The sequence below is a fragment of the Taudactylus pleione genome, unplaced genomic scaffold, assembly GCF_031769625.1.
Source record: "Taudactylus pleione unplaced genomic scaffold, aTauple2 ptg000309l, whole genome shotgun sequence".
NCBI classification, from domain to species: domain Eukaryota; kingdom Metazoa; phylum Chordata; class Amphibia; order Anura; family Myobatrachidae; genus Taudactylus; species Taudactylus pleione.
The window spans coordinates 4,593,926-4,618,773 of record NW_028284710.1 but is presented as its reverse complement, the minus strand read 5'-3'; the positions used below and the strand labels follow the sequence as shown (position 1 = coordinate 4,618,773).

Here is a 24,848-nt window from a genome sequence, read left to right as displayed (position 1 = left end):
ATATAAACAACACACAATAGTAAAATACAAAAATAAACTGAAACTAAACCAAGAAATAATTGTACATTTTGTAATAATTGTAGCAACAAATACAGGGGCATATGCATTAATAATGAAGGCACTGCTTTGAATATTAACAGCCAGCATTGAGACTGATCTTTTCATTTTGAATGAAAATTTTACTGTTATTTACGAAAGTTAACTTGCAGGGAGAGCGGTGGAGTTAACCACAACCTCACATCGGAGGAGTCCTTCTCATTTTTGAAAGACCCCTCTGGGAAATCTGACACATATCTCCTCTGACTCCCCGGCCTCGCCTGCTGACGCACCAATTTCCGACTGATTTTGCCGGACAAATCATCAGTTAACTGGTTAAACCAACGGGACCAAACTCAGAAAAGCCTGCTTTTTGGAAATTGGTATATTATGCTATAGAAGCACAGAGCGGGGATACATAAAACTATGCACTGTAGTTTCTGCACACCATAACAAAACGCAGTGTCACTAATAAGCGCTGCTGGATTTGGGTGAGATAGAGGGCGGCTGCGGTGACGCTGGTGCTCATGCTGGGGATGGCCACATCTGTCCTCTCATGAAGGAAGGAGCAACGTCCTGGCCTAATTCTCTGCGAAGAGGTCAGCCGGAGAGAGACTGCCGCCGCCTCAGCCGCTCTCAGTACGGGCACATGACCATGATGAGGGGAGCGGAGAAAGGAGGCGGAGGGAGGGCGGCTCTCCTTGTGTTTGAGGAGGCAGCAGAGGAGGGGCCGCTACAAACACGTCAGGAAAGCTCCGAGAAAGTGAAAGGAAGCAGCGGCAGCACAGCAACAGTATACCGGACACCTCAGCAGAAACACCGGAGCCAAGAATGCAGCAGCCCTGAGTGCCCACACCACCTACACATGGCTGGCAGGTGTTCCCGGAGTGCAGCATACACTGTGAGTACACCACCACATGCCCTCTTTCTGTTAGCACACAATGATCACAGTATGGATGTGCTGGCAATAATACATATAGTATACATTGGAAGAAGCAGGTATAGCAGAAGTGGGGTAGGGTGAGTGGCAGGAGAGGGCGGGGAGCAGAGATTGCAGGTGCAAGGTAACTGCACTCTTCTGTGACATGTAACTGGTCTGTGCAATGCTGCTGGAATGTGGCCTCCTATTTGCTGCACATAACTTTTATAGCAAGTCCAAGGTCCGAATGTCTAAGGAGAGATTTAGTATAGAATTGTTCTCTACAGCAAAACATTAAGTATGAAATGCCCCGTACAGTATTTTAACATTATCAATCCTCCTTGACTTTCTGGGTAATCTGTAACCAGTATATAGCCTGATTTTTATTTTATAGCTTTCCTTTTTCTTCACTTTTTATTTATTTACGAAATCGAATCTAAACACATAAAAATAGTGTATTTACAGTACACCCGTATGCTGCTGAGTTGTAGGCATCTTAAGAAGTGTCCAGCTGTGCATGATTCATATATGCACCAGGTTCACATCAAGGGCCGTGTTCAATTAGTTTTGCACCCACTGAAAAGTTTTGCCTGCCAGACTATTTGCCGACATTGCGTGTTTTGGACCCGGAAACTTATCGTGTGCATCCCCGCTACTCAATTACAAACCAGGCGAAAACGGCAAGCGACAAATTCAAAACAGGCAGTACGTGCTGTCAGGGGTGTATCTAGGGGTCCGAGCGCCAATGGCAAAGTAATGGAATGGCGCCCCCTCCCCCCATATTTTCTGTATAAATACACAATCTGTACTTAAAACCTCTCCCTAGCCAGCCCCCATGTCTCACCTGCCAGTTACAGTAACACTACACCTTGTCTCACACTACACCCTGTCACATACTCACACTCTGTAACCTATAACAGTACACCCGGGTGTCCCGCTGTCAGCCCGCACAGGAGCAGGAGCAGCCTGCAGGTACCTTCCCACATCCTCTGCTCCCAGGTGGCATGTGAGACGGCGAGTCAGCCGTGGCTGCCAGAGAGGCCGAGCGGGGAGGATCCGAGGACAGGGAGGAGGAGGCTGGGGCAGGATGAGCGGGGAGGTGCTGGGAAAGATGAGGAGGAGGTGCCGAGAAGTAGGGGGCGGGTGACTCCCTCTCACTCACCAGTGGCTGCCAGGCCCTGGACGGACGTCGTAGGGTTGTACCTGGGACTCCCCGGCAGTCCTGTCTTTATTTTACCCACTGACCATGGGAGGCACTGCCGGACGGCGCCCCCCCTCGGCCGGCACCCCTGGCGAGTGCCATCCTGGCCAGTGAGTAGATACGCCCCTGCATGCTGTCAGAATTGGGTAAATCAACATGCACTAACAACCCACAATGTATGCAGTCATTAGGTGTCAATAGCAGCAACCAACAAACTTGGGGTTAATGGATACCAGGAAGCAGTAGTCTTCAGTAGCATCAGCCAGCAGGTTTAGGTTCGTGCAGCAGCAAGTAATATTCCTTAAACCTGTATCTGTTCAGGAAGCTATTTAATAAATAAGACCGTGTGCCACAGTCTTTGTGGTAAAGCAGTCAATGCAAGACTTGCATTCCTAGTCATGCTGCAAAAAACATGCTGGGGTACCTTAAACATATCCCCACATCTCAGGTCAGTGGTGGTCAGCCGTGACAAGGAGAGAAATGTCCGTGGGTGGGATCTGGTCCCGGCGTCCGGACCTGTCAGGTGTCGGTGATAGATGGTAGAGGTGAGCGGTGTTCTCACCCTCCGCACAGCGCCTGCACCTCCCGGCAGTGTGTGGTCCCACAAGTGGAGAGATCAGACTGTGTTTTTGGCTGCAATGGCTTGTTCAGCGTTAGAACGTCTCCAGATACTCAGCGTCCCAGCACTCCCTGATATGAGTCACAGTGACTGACGCGTTTCTCGACCAATCATGTGAGTCATTTCATCAGAGGTGCATTAAGCAGTATTTTTTGGTGAAAATAAGTAGTCCTGTCAAATTTGGAGTACTTGAAAATTACCGGTATTTTAAAGTCTCTAAAGTGAAGTTTTAAAAAACGCTCCTGCTGCAAAGCACCTGCAATCATAAAAACACCTGACCCATCCTTGCAGACCCCAAGTGTATTTCGCTAGTTTTTATGCTTGTCCCCCACTTTGTTCTTTTTCGCTCCCAAAATGAAAGTACTTTTTTGGGGTGTTAAGTTTTTTTCCCGGGATTTTTGACACAGTTGTCCTTTGGGGGGCTGTCCCAAGGGTGCTGAGTGACTTGGAGATTTCTTAGGTTTTTTTTTTTGTTTTAATAAATTTGCAAAAATCAAAAAAAAACTTTTTTTACACATTGTCATTATGGGGTATTGCGTGTAGATTTTTGAGGACAAAAATAAATTTATTCCATTTTGGAATATGGCTGTAACATAACAAAATGTGGACAAGTGAAGTGCTGTGAATACTTTCCGGATGCACTGTATATATAAAAAAATGTGGCAAAGAGATATAGATATATTATACAAAAAAATTGCCCTTAAGTTGTGCTATAGAATAAACGTTACTTGTTTCCAATTTCGAACAAAATTTCTTTAGACCAGCTGCACCTCCTTCTAGGCCCCCTGTTAGTAGACTCTCTAAATAGATTTTCTGGAACAAGGTAAAGGAGTGCGCTACACAAATATTCTGGTATGTTGAATATTTATAAGGAGTATACCACCATAAATACACAGTCAATGAAAGTAAGCCTTCAACAGGGAAAATAGCAATTCATTAATCAGTTGATGTATCGGCAAGAATTTGTAGGACTGTCTTCTTTGGATAGTCTCTAAATCTCCATCAAGTCGGAACTTCAGATTGCATATCTTCAAGTATATGATTCCTCCTTGAAGTAGTTATCTAAAAAAGTCCCTCGCACCAGGATATCACCCAAAAAGGCACAATGGCCACCATTAGCACCGCAAAAAATATTTATTGCATTTAAAATAGTTCACATCCAATATTTAGGACAGATAAAAATCATATGATCATTGATAAGATAATGTAACATTGATAAAAAGAGAACACTATCGCACCTTTTCATATGAATATTGCAACAGTGGGCCCCTTATATGGACACATGCATAGAAAATAGAAACCCGACGCGCTTCATCCTTACAAGGACTTCATCAGGGGTGTTTACATTTTTTTTAGAAAGATGGTAGCAACCAATTATTGTTCAATCCTAAACAAATTCAACCTTGTATCCTCAGGAGAGCAAGATAGGGAAACTGGGTTGTGTTGAGAAACGATCCTACTGACTCAACCTCTCAGCATGTGTATGGACTTTTTGGGTGATATCCTGGTGCGAGGGTCTTTTTTAGGTAACTACTTCAAGGAGGAATCATATACTTGAAGATATCCAAGTCTGAAGTTCTGACTTAGAGATTCTCCAAAGAAGACAGTCTTGGTTAGTTGATGTATTCTTGCCGATACATCAACTGATTCAAGAATTGCTGGCTTCTTTGTTGAAGGTTTACTTTCATTGACTGTGTATTTATCGTGGTATACTCCTTATAAATATTCAACATTCTAGAATATTTGTGTAGCGCACTCCTTGTCCTTGTTCCAGGAAAAGAAAAATTTTTTTAATCTGTTAGGTTTGATTTAAATAAAGCCTCTAGTTTACAGCAGGTATAATCTTCCTTCTCGTATACAAATGGACAGGGCTGGCTCCGGCTCGCGAGCAGGACAGTGCCTGAAATACAGGACTGAAATTGGGACGGTTGGGAGAACTGCACCTCTATCTAGAAGCAGCTAACTTTAGGTCTGCCAATTATGCAAACACGTCCTTACTGAAATTGGGCTGCATTTGCACACCCGCTCTTTTCCCTTTCTGCTAATGCAAATGGCAGATCTGCATATTCAGTCATTATATGCAGTTCAAATTTGTGTATTGCGCTAATTGAACTGGCGGAAACTAAACTCAACAAAAACCCTATATTCTCTCGCATTGACTATTAAAACACCTAGTTCCTGGTCTTCCCTAACCAGAATTATATGCCGAACTTCTATTTTGAATGCAGCCTCTAAACTTATTATATTCTCAAAATGTACTCGTACTGCTCCGTTTGCTACATTGTATGTCTATACTATACAAAATCCAGTATAAAATCATATTCCCTACATACAAAGCCAAAAACAAAGCATCTCTTGCCTTGTCTCAAAATTACCTCCCAACTCACTAGTTCGCTGTGCCTCTCATCCTCACTAATACCACTTTCAGACATACGACCTGGGAAATTCCCTGCTCAGACCTGGGATTTTCTCCTCTGCAAATTCCCGGATATTTGGTCTAGACCCCCTTCCACACTACACCTATGACCCGGGAAATTCCCGGGTCGCTCCTTTCAGACATAAGCAGGGTTTTTCATTGTTTTTACACAGTATCTCACAGTTTTGTTAAAGTGGATGGTAAGGTGCATAGGACAGCTGGTGAAAAGTGACAGTGGGACAGGTGGGAAAATATCTTCCCCCCCCCCCCCCCCTACTCCATCTCTCTCTCTCCCCAGCCCCCTCTCCCGTATGCAGCAAGTGTGAAAACTTCCCTGTGCCAGCAAGGCTCCGTGCAGCAGTGAGAATCAGGTTCTTACAGGGAGGCTTTAATCTCTCCCTGCCCGATGACAGCTGGTACAACCCCCCCCCCCCCCCCTGCTGCTGCTGGCACTGAGGACAGGGGGGCGGCTGCTGTCAGGGCTGACGCCAGGTTTCCAGCTGCTGCTGCTGGTGATTATGGGGGGGTGCTGTTGCTGGCGGTGACTACAGGGGGAGGACCCTGTACTACGCTGCTATGGTGACTACAGAGGGAGGATTACAGGGGGTGTCAGAGTCTGTGCTAAAGGGAAGCTTCTAGGTGCAGCCCGGGAGTAAAATCCTGGGTTGCACCATTTTAGACTGGAGCAGGGTTGTCTTCCCGGGACTTAAGTCATGGAAAATACCCCAGTCAATTGCAGGGGTGACTACTCTGACATACGCGAGATGGGAATCTTAGTATGTCTGAAAGGGGTATAATCCACTCCCATTCCCTGTTACAGGACATTGATTACCTCTTATGTACAACAGATATTTCTACTTCAGGGTCCATAGGGGGTCCACAGGGTTGACCTTGGGTATAGGTTGGGAACCAAATCCGGGCACCACGCAGTTAAAGCTTTTAGCTCCCAGGATGCACTTGGATCCACTCTCCCTATAACCCCACCCCCAAGCCAGAGGCACCTCAGTTTAAGTTGGTGCCCGGCCGGAGTCTTTTTATTTTTACTTTGGATTCTTCAGAGCGGCAGCGTCGGACTGTCCATAGGACAGGGGTGCTCCTTCACCCCGCTGGCGCTGAGACGCCAGTACAGATCTGGGGATCTCAGCGGGACCCCAGAGTCTGTACTAGCCGGACTCTGCGGGCGCCCAGGACTGCTGCCGGATCCACGGGGAGCAGGTAAGGCGCGGTTCACCGCTTCCGGTGATCCGCGCATTTGAAATGCAGTCCTGTGCCTCCGGTCTCTGGGGACAGACCGGTGGCGCCGGCGGTGGCGGCGGGCCCCCCATACCCCGTGTGTCCACTAGACCACAAGGGACTTAGTGTTCGGTGCAGGGAGCCTGCGTCCCGGGGGTTAATAGCCGGCCAGGGGAGGCAGCCTTCCCTGTTACAGCGCCTCCTCCCTTCAGCTCAGCGCGCCTTTCAGTATCTATAGTCTGGCATCGCTGAGCTGCTTCCTCCGCGGGCCACGCTTCTTCTGAGGTCTCCAGCGGCCATTTTCTCTGTGGTGCAGCAGAGATCTCCGGAGATGGCAGTGAGCCCAGTCCCCCTGCGTACCTCACCATCAGGTCAGTGTACACAGCGCTGTAGCCTTCCCAGACACTGAATCTGGGTAAGTTGCATGCAGTGTAATAGTGCAGTATATTATATGACATGTTTATGTATATATGTATATATCTGCATTGTATGTGAATTATGCTAGTGCTGACTGTACTTTATTCTCTCACCTGTCAGTGTATATCTATCCCTTTTCCTTATCTGCCCTAATACATCTGTACTTGGGGTGGTTCTGAGACCTCACATTTATATACTTGTTAATATTTGTGAGGTTTGTCTCATACTGTTGCGTGCTGCACGTTGCCATATTTTGAGTGGAACTGTGTGTTGCATACGCTGAAAATGGGTCCTTGCAGCTAATTTTTAGTATCAGTCAGGACCAGTATAGCGCTGCTTGATCGCAAGGCTTGGTCAGATATATCTGACCAGGAGATAGAGCGTTATACTGCACCCATTTTTACTATCCTGCAAGCCATGTGCTGCAGGTGTTAGTGCGGAGGATTTAACTCTTAAAGGGTTCTGTATGTGGCGTCATCGGGTGCCGGCCCCTTTCACGACCTCCTTGGGCGGTTTGTTTTCTCGGGATCCTCTGAATTGCGGATCGCCGGGCGGGCCCCATTGTTGTACCTCACTTACCCTTTTTCATCTCAGGGTATCTCGCAGTTTCTTGCACTCTTCCCCTGTGACACAGACTATCGCTCCCTGCAGGGGTTTTTCGTGTATATGAATTCTCCCTGGTGCCACAATAGTCTGTCATGCCCCTAGCAGGGATTACCACAACAGCCACCCTGGGTGGATGTCGTTTTTCTACGAAACGCAAATTGGTGTGGTTGACGCCCTGTGGTTACTTCCCAGTTGGCTCTGCCGTGAACTGGATACTGTTTTGGGCTCTTTCCCTCTTACACGGGGGGAAGACTATTTCAAGTATTATTATCCCTGCTTTAGGGCTGGTAGCAGGTCCATTCTGGTTAGAGTGAATGTTGACCTACACCTGTATCATACACCCTCAGTATTACGTGCCTTCTGGTTCCCTGTTGCTGACTAGCGGGTGGATCGCATGGCGGGACTCTGGCTGTTGCCAGATATGAGGTATTACAACAGTGTTTGGCCTCCTGTCCCAAATTCCCTGAGTGTCATCACGAGCCCCTCCTGGGGTGGATGGGTGTGTTACTCGTCTGATTACAGACGTTACTACGCCTCCCATTCCTGCGTGGTCGGATTCTTCGGATCCGTATGTGGTAACTCTGCCTGACATCAGTATACTCGCTTTCAGGGGTTGTTACCCATCCTACCATGGCTATAGCGTGGTTGGTTAATACTATTGCATACTGGGCTGATGCATTTGTAATGTTTTTTCCCCTCCAACACTTCTGGGGTTCAAATGTATTTGGTCGCTCACGTAATATATGCAGTTGTCATAGGTGGACATGCCTATATTGGATACCAGTCTCCTAACTTTCAGAGTTCCGGCTGCGACGGTATCCTCCGTAATACCCTATGGCTGCGCTCTGGGAATGCAGAGGTGCAGATACCATCTATAGGGTGGATCTTGTTGGGTCCTGACCTTGACAGTGGCAGTACAAATTTCCCGCCTTCAGCTATGCCCACTACAGGGCCTCAGACTAAGTCTATTAAGTCTTTTTGTCCTCTGGGTCAGCCTAAAGGTCTGTTTCTTCATAGACTGTCGGCCTTTACAAGGGCCGACATATCGAGTACCGAGCAGGCCTGGACTGCCAGCCGATCGTGCTTCTGAACCTACGGATATATCTTCAGCCTGACGAGACAGGCCTACCACTGGGAGATGGCGATTTTCTCAGTTCGCCCGGTACTAGTGTCTAGTTGCCGCGGCTACGTGGGTAGGAGGGTACGCCCTCTCTTTGCTCCGGCGGCCTATTTCCATGTGATGGTACGCAGGCCCTTATTCGGATCCGAACAGGGCCTTACAAATCCAGAAAGCTATACAGTTGTTGGGGTAAGCGGAGCTAATTGGGCCATCCCCACTTTCTCAGCGAGGGACTGGTTGTTCTGCTTTCTTTCTGGTGCGGTGGCTGAATGGTCCTCTTTGGCCTATTCTCTGTCTCAATTCCCTGAACCAGTTCCTAAAGCTACCTGGCCTCAGGAGGCAATCCCTATGCTCCATCATACTATGTTTGGAACCTGGGGACTTTATGGTATCACTGGATATACAGGACGCGTGCCTACGGGTACTTACAGAGACCTTGCCTCAGCATGGACTGAGGTTTGCTGTATCACAGCACTTTCGATTTTTCGGGCTCTGCCTGTTGGGACTGTTCTCAGCCCCACAGGGGTTTACCAGCGTTTTGGATTTTCTGACAGTTCTTCTGTTCAGTATATCCCAATGCTCCTGTACCTGGATGGCCTCCTGCTCTTAGCAGGATCACCGGGGTACTTTACAGCCGGGTCAGGTTGACTGTGGCTGCTTCAGGGTGCAGACGTTTAATCAATGGGGAAAAAGTCCTCCCTGCATCCCTCTCTGGGTATTCTTCACCTAGGAGCCCTGCTGGATTCTCAGAATCTGAGAATTCTTCTGGCGTAAGACGGCATCTCCACTCTTCCATTAGGAGTACATGGATGTCTGCGCAGTCGACATATGTCTTTACACTCTGGGATGCACGGCCCACTATTCAGTGTCTGCCTTTGGAAGGGTGGAATGGGCTTAGTTCCATTCCAGGCCTTTCCGTAATTGGCTTATCTCCAGATGGAACAAGTTTTTTCTGTCTGATCACTGTTCAAACGATGATGCTCTCCCCGGAGGCAAGTCGGTCCCTTTTCGGGTGACTATGGCCATCTTGTCCAGGGTATTCTTTGCTAAGGACAGTGTCTGGCTCGCATCCATTTCAGTGCAGTTGGATGTCTGTCGATTCCACCCTGTCAATTAACTTGTTGGTTTCAGGTGCTCTCCATTGGGAAGCGGGAGTCCTCAGCCGTCACGACGTGCATCCCGGGGACTAGTCTCTTCCCCAAGAGAGGTTTCATCTCCTGGTGAGCAGGGGGGGGGGGGCCCTCCTGAGGTGACCCTCATGGCCTTCTGACTCTATCACACTATGGTGTTACAGTCCAACTCTGGGGATTCTGAAGCAACCTTCAGTGACTCTTTGTCGGTGAAGTGGTTCTTCCAATTTGCGTACCTGTGTTCTCCGGTCTCTATTCTTTCTCGAGGGAAGTGTTTCAATCGAGACGGAGATGCTTTTCTGCTGGTGGCTCCTGATTGCCCCAGATGTCAGGGGTACTTGGTTTTTCGGAGTTTCTCCATCGATACTCCATTCCTGATGCTTCACTGCCCAGACTTGTTTTCTCAGGGTCCTGGGGTTTGCCTTGGTCCTGGGTCATTTGTCTTTGACTGCGTCCCTACAGTGGTCTTACGGCTTCCCTGGCTTTGTCATCGTTGGAATGATTAGAGCACATGGATCAGCTTTTGCTGGGACCTACCACAAACTGTGGCAGCCATAATTCTTATGGTATTATACCTGTCAATACGATCCTCTGGTGTCCAGGATTTCCAGATATTCTGGCATTCCTTCCGGCTGGCTTGGGTTTCACCCTCGGCCTGGCCTTCCTGACAGTGCGGATCTTTACACTGTCAGTATGATTAAGATATGGAATTGCTCCGCTCTGGTATCCAGTTCATCCTTTGGAGTGTTTTCTGGATTATGCCTCCATTTGTCCTCCCTAGGGACTCCTTGGGAGTTAGTAGTGGTTCTTCGTTAACTCCGGGGAAAGTTAATGGAACCGCTGGTTGTGATAGCCATTACATGGTCTATTGCTTTGGCTTTCTCTCTTTATCTCAGGGAGTTTATATCAACCAGGTGAGTGTCGGAATTGGAAGCGTTCTCATGTGGCTCCCTCTTCTGGAGGGCATCATGTCAGGGTGTGAGTTGCTCTCACCTTGTGTTTCTTCTTAGTGATTTTTAGGTTCCATATTAGTCTGGAACTTATGGTGCGGCCATTCAGTCCCCAGTCCTCTCGGCTGGTGTGGCCTCATTGACTGTGGTCCGGCCTCTGTGGATTTATGTGATCCGTTCAAGTTCCTGACGGAAATCGGACTCCTTATTGGTGGTCTGAGATTTCTGGTTTTTACAGGAAAGGATGGCCGGCCTATGGCCAAATGTTGGCTGGACGGCCTCGTATGTCTTCTTCAGGGGCCTACCCATGGGTAGGCCTTTCTGTTGTTGATGCTTGTTTTTTCTCGGGCCATGTAACCCTCGTGGGTGGCTCGCTGTGGCGCCTTGGCTGTTTTGCCTTGCTAGGTGGCTACGTGGTCTTCTGTCCACACCTTTTTAAGGTTCTAGGCATTGGTTTCCTTTGCCTCTCAGGATGCTTCCTTTTTGGTGGCGGATTCTCCTCTCAGCACAGGAGCGTCCCCACCCTTGGTTGAACTGCTTTGGGACATCCCCAAGGTCAACCCTGTGGACCCCCTATGGACCCTGAAGTAGAAAACAAGAGATATGGTAAGAACTTACCTTTGTTATCTCTGTTTTTACAAAGTCCATAGGGTCCACAGGGCGCCCGCCCTGACGCACCTGGCTTCAAATGGGCTGTGTGGCTGGTCACCGGTTTTCCGTCTCCCATTTCTGTGAGTATGGTTATCGAGTGTTCCAGTTTTCTCTCTCTTTTTCTCTCCTCCTCCGGCCTTTGGCTACTTACTAACTGAGGTGCCTCTGGCTTGGGGGTGGGGTTATAGGGAGAGTGGACCCAAGTGCATCCTGGGAGCTAAAAGCTTTAACTGCGTGGTGCCCGGATTTGGTTCCCAACCTATACCCAAGGTCAACCCTGTGGACCCTATGGACTTCGTAGAAACAGAGATAACAAAGGTAAGTTCTTACCATATCTCTTGTTTTTCCATTAGCTTTCAAGTTTGAATGTTGTATGTTGCTTATAAAGTTATAATCCTTCCTGTGTGATCTAATTATTGTGTTTTATGGAAACAAATGGAGGGCGCCAAAAGAAATGTGGGTATCAAGAAATTAAATAGATAAATATGGTAAATATTAATAAAGTCCTGCAGGACCTCTGCTTCTAGAGAGGTGCTGAGGAACCTCAAGAGTAACCCTAATAGGGGAAAGGAGAAAGGAAAGAAGCGCAGTGCACCTGACAAGATATGTTTAAAAATCAATAAATAATAATTAGATATTAAACTGTAGGAGTCACGTTCAGAAATAAACAATCAACAGTAATTAGATAAATGAATATAGAACATGTATAAGTGAAATCAGAGTTAATGCCAAAAATAAGCAGCTATATATGCCAAGGATCAGATCCTTTCAAATGTCAAGACATTTAAAGTTATAATCTCAATAAAAAAAACCTGATAAAAACACAATGGACAATAGTGGATACAATGTATCATAGTCTCATAGATGGGACTTTGAGGAGTGTAACCACTTGTTGCTATATCTGGATATAATCCAAGGCACTGAGGGGGTCATTCAGACCCGCTCGCGAGCGCAGGATGCTCGCAAGCGGGTCGATGTTGCCCCACTGCACATGTGCACGATGGAGGGAGCTCCGTTGTGCGCATGCGCGAGACCCGGATAGCGACGGGCTCTCCGTCGCTCCGGGTCTCGCACCAAAGGGGGCGTGCTGTCGATGTTGATTGACAGCATGCCCCTTTGGTGGGTGTGCCGGGGGCGTGGCTGCCAGACGGAAGCGTTCCCATGGGAACGCCTACCGTCTGAAGCCGGCCCCACTGATATCACTAGTGATGTCAGTGGGAGTGATTTTGGCTCTGATAGAGCCAAAAGCACTCCAGGGCTTGCGGAAGCGAGACCCTACCGCAGGGTCTCCGTCACAAGCCCGATGGTCGCGATGGTCTTGACCATCGCGACCATCATCATGGACGCTCGCATAAGCTGTGGGTGGTCACCCACAGCTATGCGAGCGTCCAGGAGGCCGCTCCATTTTCATGGAGGAGGGCATAAACAAAAACAATAAAGTCCCAGCGCTTCCTTCTAGGTCAATGTAAAATGTTATTCCCTCCTGTAGGTCCTTTAGAATAAAAGTACTGTATAGATGATTCTTCTTCCTTGTTCCACAATAGTTGCCACCAGTCATATATTTCGGATGTATATAAAAGAGAAAAAAATTTTCCACATATAGTGAAGTACAATCTATTTATTTGAAAAACAATTTTAAAACATATTATCCTCCAGCACTTAGGGGTTTGGGTAACCTACCAGATGGAGAGGTGTATATGTACACCGGCAAACACAAGTGAGTCAAGAAGCAATCCCGGACAAAGCCCCTGTCTTCACGATCCCTGATGTAGACAATCCACTCCTCACATCTGCATCTGTTCCTTCCCCATAAACACCAACGCGTTTCAACAATTCAAGTCTTTATCAAGGTGTGCTGGTATGGTGGTTATCCCACCCTAATATACCCCACCTTACCCTCTCATTGGTTAACAACAGGAAGTGGGAAAAACTTGTGGTCTTTGTTTAATGTGTCGGAACCATTTGAAACAAGAGAGCAAAGTTCTACAGTTTACATCTACTAAGACGAATACATCATATGAAATAGATGATTTTATAACGTGCAATAGTAGAAATTGTGTGTATTTAATTGAATGCACATGCGGTTTGCAATATGTTGGACGCACTTCTAGACAGTTAAAAGAGAGGTGGAGTGAACATTTAAGGAATATTAAAAAAGGTTTTGAGAAACACTCCCTCTCTAATCATTTTAGAGAATATCATCAGAAATCTACTTCAGGAATAAAGAATGTAATGGGGATTAAATTAGTGAAACCCAACTGGAGACAAAGGGGCATAGATAATGCTTTAGCTAAAACAGAAATGAAGCTGATATATGAGCTAAAAACCCTAATACCCAGTGGCCTGAATAATGATTTTGAAATTAAGTGGTTCTTATAGTTATATATTTTTAACATATGAATTTTTATGAATTTTTACAAATTTTAAATGTATTTTATGAAGTCTTAATATTATCTGTGTAGTTCCATTTTTGTATATTATATTTTATTTATTTATATCTTATATTGGATCCATAACAATATGAATGTCTCATTACTAATGTAAGTTATAAGCACTTTGCACTTTTGTTTCAAAACGGATATCAGTGGGCATTTTCACCAAGTCCTATAGTATTTTGCATCCTATAGTTATTGTTCCTACAATATACGCTTTGCGTTCCAGCGGGAGCCATTTTTTGCTTTGAAATGACCCGCATGTCTCCGGATCACGTGACAATACGAGATGTCACTTATATAGAGGTGACGGAATTAATAGACTGGAAGGAGACTCCAGGGGTGTGTTAAAGGTGATGACCTATATACCCCGGATGATAGACTATAAGGAAAGGCGGCCGGTGAACATTAGCCGCATTAGTAAATATATGATAGTATGGATCCGGTCACGTGGTGCGTCGGGTGACCGCACCCGGAAGTAATTGCTGTGTCTCAATAGAACAGACAATAGGAAGTAAGCAGCATCTCGTGAGTCATGTGATAAGTCAGGTGACTATACCCGGAAGTCATACATGCGTTCCAAATGGATATTATATATTTTATGGATTATAGAAGCATTATTTCAGAGGACTTTGAATAAAATTGATATTATATATGAAAGTAGAAGGTGCTTATGAAAGAGAATAATGTTTATGTATGAAATGCACAAAGTTTTTCCCACTTCCTGTTGTTAACCAATGAGAGGGTAAGGTGGGGTATATTAGGGTGGGATAACCACCATACCAGCACACCTTGATAAAGACTTGAATTGTTGAAACGCGTTGGTGTTTATGGAGAAGGAACAGATGCAGATGTGAGGAGTGGATTGTCTACATCAGGGATCGTGAAGACAGGGGCTTTGTCCGGGATTGCTTCTTGACTCACTTGTGTTTGCCGGTGTACATATACACCTCTCCATCTGGTACGTTACCCAAACCCCTAAGTGCTGGAGGATAATATGTTTTAAAATTGTTTTTCAAATAAATAGATTGTACTTCACTATATGTGGAAATTTTTTTTCTCTTTTATATACATCCGAAATATATGCCTGGTGGCAACTATTGTGGAACAAGGAAGAAGAATCATCTATACAGTACTTTTATTCTAAAGGACCTACAGGAGGGAATAACATTTTACATTGACCTAGAAGGAAGCGCTGGGACTTTATTGTTATTGTTTTTGTTTATGTCTTTGAATTATAGAGTTTTGTGACCTCTATTTTTTGTTCTAGCTGCATCCTATATTGAAGCGCATTGTTATCTCAAGATAATCATGGAGGAGGGCCCTGATTCAGAGCGAGCGCTCTGGTTAGAGCGTTCGGCTCTGAATCAGGCCCTGAGTGTGGTGAATAATTGTATATGACCTTTTGCACTGACACACCAGTAATTATAAACTTCCAAATCCTTAATGAGCAGACGAAGTTCCTCTCATTAAAGTTGTATTGGTAATATTAATGAAGGACAAGGACTCACTTGGTCAATTTGTTGTTCACAACTGGGCGGGTATCTAAAATTTCCAGCTCAGTTGTGATGTCAGTGTTGGCGGTCACTGCGGCCAGTGTGTTGCCCGTACACACAGCCAGACGTACCAATATATCTGCATATATGTGCTGCAAAGCTGACCTAATATGTCTGTGAAAAGTGTTCACAAACCGACGAGCGGCAGTGGAGGAAATGACTCTGCAAAGCAGACTTCCTCCATTTCAAATGTATCTCTTCCTATAGCGCTGCCCTTTCCCTCTATAAGCAGTCGTATTTCAAGAACATCTCCTCCTTGCCTCCCCTCCTCACTTTTTGCCCTTGACTTCATACATCTGGACATCGCATCCCACCAGACCCTCAGCACTCTACCATCTCCTTTCCCAGACTATACCTCCCCATCTCTTACCAGCTCTGACATCATTATCCACTGTATCTGGAGAGTAATACCCCTTTTACACCAGAGCTAAAACCTGGGTTATTGCAGGGTTAACCCGGGCAGCTCCCTGGTGTAAAAGGGGAGAGGGTTGGATCGCCGGGTCGAGTGACCCAGCAATCCAACCCAGGTAACTAGCAGGGTTTAACATGAGCAGGGTTAAACCCTGCTGTGAGAACAACGCACTCCGGGTCACGATGACCTGGAGTGCGCTGCAAGCTGGTCCGGCTTCAGTGGTGCTTGGAGATGACGTCATCTCCAAGCGTCCACTTTCACGCCAAGAAAGCCGGGTCTATGCAGACCCGACTCCGGTGTGAGCGGCGCCAATTTGGGAATATACCGAGTCGGCGCCGGCTAAATTCCGGGTCTGATCCGGATAGGAACTCTGTTCCAACTCCGGGTCAGACCCGGAATTTTGGTGGTAAGGGGTAAAAGTAATGCGCCTCATCTGGTTCCCCTCCCCTCTTACCCTATCACCTCCTTCTCTACCTCTATTTTGCCTGTTTCCATCTTAGCCACCTCCTCAATCTCTCCCTCTCATCAGGCACTGTCCCACCATTCTTAAAAAAACCTATTCTTAAGCCTACTGACCCATTTCTCTCCTACTCATCTTCTCTCAGCCCCATACACACTTCCACTAACTGTAGGTGTCCCTCAAGGTTCTGTTCTTGGACCTCTCCTATTCTCCCGCTATACGTCCTCTTTAGGTGAACTTATCAGCTTTTTTGGCCTTCAATGTCCTCTGTATTCTGATGTTATTCAGGTCTACCTTTGCTCCCTTGACTTCTCACCCTCTTCTCAATTATATCTCCAACTTCCTCTCTGCTATCTCTTCCTGGATGTCCCAGTGCTTTCTTAAACTTAACATGTCTAAGACTGAGCTGACCATCTTCCCAACCTCAGCCCACAATTTCATTATCTATTGACGGCACAACCATCTCCTCTAATCCCCGAGTGCGCTGTCTTGGAGTTATCCTTGACTCCTCCCTCGCTTCACGCCTCCTGCATGCGTTACTGATCCAAGCTGCTTCTAAGTGACACATGGGGTCACGCAGCCAGCCATCGCAGATGCTCAAAAGAGGACAGGAAATCGCCATTGGCCGTAGGAGATCCTGGCTTCGTCACTCCCTTTGTCCCCCCCACTCCCCTCCCCATTGGCGGCGACACACCTCTGTTTTGGGGAATGAGGCCATAGCTGCACCCTCCCCGCTCAGAAACGACAGCAGGCTATCAATCACTAACAGTCTGCTGCCGGACTGCGTGCACCCGTATTGCACATGCGAGCTCCCTGAATCAGGCCCTCAGTATCTTTCGCAGTCCTTCCATTTCCATCTCCAAAACATATTTCCATGTTCAGAAACTTTCTCACCCTGGATGCTACTAAAACTATCATCCACTTACTGGTCATCTCCAGATTGGACTGCTGTAACCTCCTCCTATCTGGCCTCCCTAACTCTCACCTCTCTCCACTTCAATCTGTCCTCAATGTCACTGCTCTGCTCATCTTCCTCTTCAAATGTTCTACATCTGACTCCCCTCTCTTACAAGCCCTACACTAGGTCCAGCTCCTCTCCACATCCCAATTCAAACTTCTCACACTCCCTTAAAAAGTCCTCTCCCATTACATCTCTGACCTCCATCTCTCTTCACACACCCACCCACCCACTTTGCTACACAACTGCGTGCCACCTCTCCAACTGATTACTTCCTCCCACTCCAGTAACCCAAGATTTTGCCTGTGCTGCTTCCTACCTATGGAGTTCTCTCCATCTCTCTTTTAAACTCTCCACTTCTCTACTAACCTTCCAACAGGCTCTCAAGACCCACTTCTTCAACAAAGCTTTACAACGCTGATATTAACCCACTGCTCCATGATCCTCACTGACTACCCTATCTGTGTCACTCCTGTCTGTCTGCCTCTCCTCTTTATAATGTAAGCTTTCACAAGCAGAGCCCTCTTCCCTCATGTGCTTCTCCTTCCCTTACTTACACTATCATTTACTCCCAACTCCCCACAACTGCACCTGACACTTGGTTGCTGATGTCCTGCTGCTTTAATTGTTAGTCACTAATGCTGCAAAGTGTATAAACCATGTCAGTGTTTGGAATGTTAATAACTGGTTTCTTGTGTGATCATTTAAATGCTTATGAACTTTATAAGGCGCTGTGGAGCCTTTGTGGTGCCATGTAAATTAAGGACGACAATAATAATAATGAAGTCCTTCACAGACCTTTCTTGTATACACACCAGCTAATATACTACAGATAATATCGTTCTTCGACTGACCGCATAAACAATATATCGACAAGTGTGCATGATAATTCACACAGGAATGGAAGATGCCTCACACGTGGTAATGGACGTCATAGTTTACCCTGTTTTTACTCTTATCTGGTCAAATCTGATTCATGTACACTGTTATGACTCTGCAATGTGATAACTTTTCCAATACTGTTTAAAAAATGTACAGCTACAGATGTGTCCACATACATCTTACCTCCATGCGCTTCAAGTCACGCTACACATAACGCGGGAGCTCCATGTCACTCTGTAGCGCTGATCATCATTTTGTGCAACTTTTTACCTTCAGATGCGTCTTATAAACACAGCGATGCAAATATGACGTACAAGTAGCTTCTTCTGGGTAAAATGATATGCAGCATGCCTATGTTCTGTGTGCGACTGCCTCTCTGCATGCGAAATGCTACGTTGCAGTATCAGCGGCTGTGACACTGTACGCAATGTTTCGCATGCAGATACACACGCAGTCACACACAGAATATAGGCATTCCACATATCATTATAACCAGAAGAAGCTGCTTGTGTGTTCTATTCACATCACTATGTGAATAAAATGCATCTGTAGGTAAAAAGTCGCATGAAAAGATGATCAGCGCTACCGAGTCACCGCATGACGCGACTAGAAGGGTTGTTTAACGCGCAAGGAGGCTAGATGTATGAGGACACATATGTACAACCAATAAAATCCCTCAGTACATGTCCATGATATTTAATCATTTTAAATAATTTTTTGTCTAATAGTGTAAACATGGAACATATTGGATTTCATTGATTTTCTGATCACGATCAAAATATGATAGTGATTTGCAAAGCAGTATAATTTCACTGATCCTCCGATGGATCGGAGAACACCGATGGCCGCTGGTCGATATTTCCGACTGGCAGATCAGAGTTTCCGATCCCATCACAGGATCAGACAATACGCCACCTGGTGTATGGGGGCCTTTAGTTTGGGAGAAAACCATCAAATTCTAAAATATTCTTTGCTTATATACACTTTATGGACACTTTATTAAGTACACCTGCTCAGTAATGCAAATATCTAGTCAGCCAGCTATGTGGCAAGAACTCAATGCATAAAACATACAGACATTGTCAAAAGGTTAATTTGTTGTTAAGGCCATACACCAAAATGGAGAAATGCGATCTAAATGACTTTGACCATGGACAGGATCCAGACAAAACCAAAAATTAGTCTCAAGGTGCCCATACACTGTGCGATGCACCATGTAGGGCAACTGCCGATCTGATCGTGCTGTCACCACCAGCAGTCGTGTGGTCCCCGCAGACCGCACAATATGCCACCTCCCCCCTCCTTCATCTGACTGGGATCGTACATCGCATCCCAGATCAGATGAACATGCAGGAAGACCTGGGGTGCGATTTACGATTCCGCGGGGCGTGCAGCACGATATCAGGTATGATATCGTGCCCATACACGGCACGATGCATCGTGCAGTGTATGGAGGCCTTCACTTGTATTTCTACGCATGAGACTAATTGTGTGAGAGAGAAAAAAAATCAGCACCAAAGCGCTTTGCTTCTATAGCAATCGTACATGCAGAATTGTCCCGCTGTCACTGTCATTATGCCTAAACTACTTCCTTTTTATTCTCTCTGGTCAGAGGTTCCCAAACTTGGTCCTAGAGGCACCCTAACAGTCCAGGTTTTAAGGATATCCATGTTGACCACAGGTGATTTAGGTTATTTAGTCAATTTGATTTAACCACATGTGCTTAACCTTGGATAGCTCTGTAACCTAAACTGTTGGGGTGCCTTGAGAACTGCATTTGGAAACCTGTGTTGAGGGTGGCTGTGGGAAACGCAGATACCACTAAGCTGGGAGTCATTTTGAGTTTACAGAGAATAGTGCTCAAAACAAAAAACGCACAGTGAGACATATGGGGAGAATGGCCAGACTGGCCCAAGCTGACAGGAAGCTAAGGCAAATAATTGTTTTACAAAAGTGTTATGCAGAACAACATCTTTGAATGCACAGCACATGAAATGTATGGTTTATAGTAGGGATGTGCAGGTTCGGATAGGTTCGAGTTTGCACGTGGAGTTCGGATTTTTCCCTCCAAAAAAACGGAACTCAGAACGAGGCAAAACGTCATCTTACATGGACGAACATCATCATTCCTGGACAAAAGACCAGGAATGATGATGTTCGTCCATGTAAGATGACGTTTTGCCTCGTTCTGAGTTCCGTTTTTTTGGAGGGAAAAATCCGAACTCCACGTGCAAACTCGAACCTATCCGAGCCTGCACATCCCTAGTTTATAGTAGCAGAAGACCACATTGGGTTCCTCTCCTCCTTTTAGCTTCGAACAAGAGTTTGATGCTACACTGGGCACCAGATCACCAGCACTGGACAGTCGAAGATTGGAAGACAAAGCTTTGTTCATAGTGTAATGGTGAGGGACACGGCATCTTTTATCTGCCACAGCCTAACTGAGTATAGTTTCTGACCATGTGCATCAAGGGCCGATTTAACAGAGGAAGGGTACTTTGTGCAGTCTCTGTGTACCCCTCCCTCCCCCCCCCTCTATGTCCAGTGCATGTCACGAGTAGATTCAGTAGCTGCCCTTGCCAGGTATCTTCTTCAGGCTGTCAGTGTTTGGCACTAAGGGGGGAGGGTTAGGTTTAGGGACAAAGGGGGGAGACTTAGGTTTAGGCACAAACAGGGAGGGTTAGGGGGAGAAGGGGGTAAGTATACTTAACCAACCCATGTTGGGATGCCAACCATCGGGATGCCGCTGTCTGTATTTTGACCGGAAGCATCCCGACTGCCGGCATTACATTCCGATTCTGTCAGACCATAATTTGCTGGGAAATCGGTGGTGTACCTGTATATTTATTTCTTTGTGTTTGAATGTTTTCATTATATTTGTTCAAATTCTCATTAACATTGGGGTTCACAAGACGCTGTAGCATGTACTAGTGACCTGGGCTCTTATGGCAACAGCAAGAAGAATTAATAGGGTAGCATGAGGTAATTTGTCCTGGCTTTGGTGATTTATGGGGCTTTTAAAATATGGTGTTTGCTATTGGCAAATTTTACTCCGACAAATGAGAAAACGGGAAAGGGAACATCTTTTTTTACATTTTGCCCAGTGAGCAATTTTAAACTTCCTTTCAGTGGAGCCATCATCCGCCACATACAATTTCAATAGTGTCTTCAAAGCTACACAGACCAATTTGCCTAAATCAGTTAATTATAACAGTAATGGTTGTAATTAACTTTTTCCATTCTCTCTCCCAACCACAGTTACATTACATGATGTTTCTACACTACAGGAATGTTAGATCTGTCTTAAGGGGGCCATACATCAGCAATCACAAAAAAAACGATTCTGCATTTTGTTTTCCAAATTTTAAAAATTCTTCAATTTACCAATATGTGCCCATACAGTGCAAATATATGTATCAGATATTCGCAGATCATCTTCACTAAAGAACGGATTTACCAATTGTAAAAGGCTGATCAATTTAATAAGTACGATCTGCGAAACAGTTGATTTATTTTTTTACACAATCATCTGCAAAATGCAGATTTGCCCCAATTGATTGCTGATGTCTAGGCCCCAAAATACTTGTTAACTGAATGTTTGTTTACTGAAACCACTGCTTAAGCAGGAAATATCAGCAGAATATGGAGGACACTCATAAAAATAATAATAAAGTGAGAACTTTGATATTATTTTGTTAATAGCAGAGTTAGTAATGAAATACTAATTCTACCTTCATATGTTCTTCAGTCTTCTATCACCAAAGCTAAATTTTTAGGCGATGTATAAGCTTCCATCGGATATCTTTCTATCTATCTCTCTCATGAAAAAAAATCAAGATTTAACTTCCTGTTTGGCAGCAACAGTATTATTTGTGCAGCGATCTATTTGCTGTATGCTAGTATTTCCTTAATCCTTTTTGTTTCTAAATTACTATATTGGCACAAAGTGTATTCTAGCAATAATACTATAATTACAAAGCTGAAAACTTCACTGCATTTTGAGTAATTTCCCTTTTGTCTTAACTGCTGCTGTTGCTCAATGCAAACCTCTGTCATTTCCCTGGCTGACTTAACATTCTCTTCAAATACTTCTGGAGTTAGTAACTGTGAGCCTAAAGGTGCATACACACTTAGCGATTTTTTTGAATGATTTGTCGATAACGACGTCGTTATCGTTAAAAAAAAATCGTTCAGTTTGAGTTATAACGATGAATGATAATCACAAATGCGCACTCCCATTTGTAGTTTGTAGCTATCGTTTATCGTCCATTTCAGACTGTCCAACATGACTATTTTCATTAAAGGAAGTAACATTATTTGTTCATCGTTCAAAAATTCGTTCATTACACTTCAAAAAATCGTTCACTTTTTTAAGGGAAAATCTGACAGAAAATCGTTGGTTACAAAATCATTGTGTGTATGCACCTTTAGAGACAAAGGGCCTGATTCAGACCCACTCGCAAGCGGCTGTCCACTCGCAAGTGGGTCGATGTTGTGCACTGCGCATGCGCACGACGGCGGGAGCTCCGTCGTGCGCATGCGCCAGACGCGACGAGCGAAGGACTTTCCTTCGCTCGTTGTGTCTGATCAAAGGGGGCGTGCTGTAGATGTTGATTGACAGCACGCCCCCTTTGGGGGCGTGCCGGGGTCGTGCCTCCCTGACGGAGGCGTTCCCAAGGGAACGCCTACCGTCAGAAGCCGGCCCACTGACATCACTAGTGATGACAGTGGGAGTGATTTTGGCTCTGATAGAGCCAAAATCACTCCGGGCCTTGCGGTTGAAAACCTCAACCGTAGGCTCCGGCTCGCAGTGGCGATGGTCGCGATAGTCAAGACCATCGCGGCCATCAAACTGCACGCTCGTATAGGCTGTGGGTGGTGACCCACAGCTATACGAGCGTCCAGGAGGACGCTCCATAATTATGGAGGGCGGCCCTCATTCAGAGCGTGCGCTCTGCTCAGAGCGTACGACTCTGAATGAGGGCCAAAATGTTTACTTACAACAAAAAATTTTAGTCTGGTGTTGATGCATGTAATTATTTGCTAACCACGTTTCAAGGTGCATGCCACATCCTGCTTTCCATTAAATTAAGCTGTATCTACATTTGCATGTTTGTACAGTATATTGTGGGGAAAATATGCACGATGAAGACTGGAAAATGTCACACAAAGTCCAATCTACTTTCACTGTCTAAAAATCCCCTGTATTAATTTCAACATTTTTACATCTTTCTCCTAAAATACTGTTCTTGTCAAGTCCTTTATCAGGAGAGTGAGTGTCAGGATGTGGCCTGGGATCGGCCGCTACTCACCTTTTGTGCCGGCGTACTTGGGCTTCGGTGTCCTGTCCCTGGGAGTGGAGGTGAGTGGTGTCTGAGTATTCTCCCCAGGGTCTGCTAGGGCTTCCGTGCAAGCGTCCTGGTTTCCGGGGTGCTGGGCATGGGCGCAGCCATGTTGGTCCATATCACCTGACTAGCCTCTCCCAATGGTAGTCCTGTGGTCACTCAGCTGATCCTCTGATCCAGTGATCAGCTACCCAGGGGTATATAAGTCTGACTCCAGGAACAGGAAACTGCTGTTCAACTTTGCTTTTCCAGTGCCTTGTGATACTCACCAAGTGTTGCTCTGTGCTATTTCCTTCAGAGTGTTGCTTCAGCCTACTCACAGGTATCCAGTATTTCCTGCATTAGCTCCCATGCTAATTCTCTGTCTGAAACTTTAGTTCTTTCAGAAGTCCAGTGTTCTATGTTGTTTTTCCTGTGTGTCTTGTAGTGTGCTGCTAGCCCTCCTGCAGCTTTCATGTGTTACTGAGGCGTCAGGTCTCCTACTAATTTCTAGTTAGCTCTCAGCTGGATCTATAGCAATTCCTAGTACATGCCTGTGTCCACTTCCCTCTGTGTCTCTCTATGGAAATCAGCACCTGAATCTGTTGCAGTTCCCAGTACATTTCCCTGTGTTTTCAAGCAAACCTGCGACTAGGATCGCTACATTCTCAAGTTCATCGCCAGTGTTCAAGTATTCCGTTCATCACCAGTGTTCAGTTCATTGCCTGTATTCTGTTCATCTCTTGTGTACTAGTTATAGTGTTATCCTTGTTTCCTCATCTCTCCCAGGTACCTAGTCAGAGGGCTGCGACCTGCTCACTCGGTGTGGCAAAACCCACATCCAAATTGGAGGGGTCACTGGTGAAGACCACCGAGTGGGTTAGACTCCGTGCCTCTGGCTAGGTTTTGCCAACACCTGGGTTTGACCTTTATTGTGTATACTAGGACTGTCGCTTCCCTAGCCATCCGAACCAGAAGACCTCTTGCACCGGATCGTGACAGTGAGTGGACATCGGGACTTTCCTTGTATCCTTTTTTGTATCTTCAAATGTTTTTATTCATGTGGTTGAAGAAAGCATGTTTTTTTTTTTTTGATAGACATCAACTGATTAGTAACTGAGAGAGAATGGTACATGGTGGCAATATCCAAACATACATGGATAAGATCGATAAATTGTGAAATTATATGGTAAGAGGTTGTGCTTTAGACATCAATACTAAGGAAAATATCACTAAGAGTTTTCTCAGAACGCTAACGGTCTGGCATCCAGAGCTGGTAGTCATTAAACAAAAGGTCAAAATTGAAACCGGTAGCTAACCAGGTATGGGTTAATACCAGGAGTTGATACAAACATAAACAAGGATTACACAGCAAAAGATACCAGAGAAGACTGAGGCAGGAATAACACAAGGTTGGGGATGTGAAATGACCTGTCGCACAAACCCCTACAAGAGAAAAGCATTATTGGGCTTAGCATCTGTAGAAGCCACCTATCTCCTGAGCATTCACCTTGATGCCCCCAGGA

General features: G+C 45.7%; 1 protein-coding gene across 2 annotated transcripts in view; it reads left to right on the top strand.

Annotated features, from left to right (window-relative positions):
- The first annotated feature begins 674 nt into the window (after positions 1–674).
- The window catches only part of GALNT4 (polypeptide N-acetylgalactosaminyltransferase 4), a 100,821-nt gene continuing 76,647 nt past the window's right edge, over positions 675–24,848 (top strand). Inside the window, exons 1-2 of one of the 2 annotated variants that reach the window (XM_088442300.1) lie at positions 675–937; positions 23,256–23,360. The gene's annotated coding sequence lies outside the window, so the exon portion shown is untranslated. The remainder of the gene's footprint in view (positions 938–23,255; positions 23,361–24,848) is intronic. The other variant, XM_088442299.1, reaches the window with a different exon arrangement.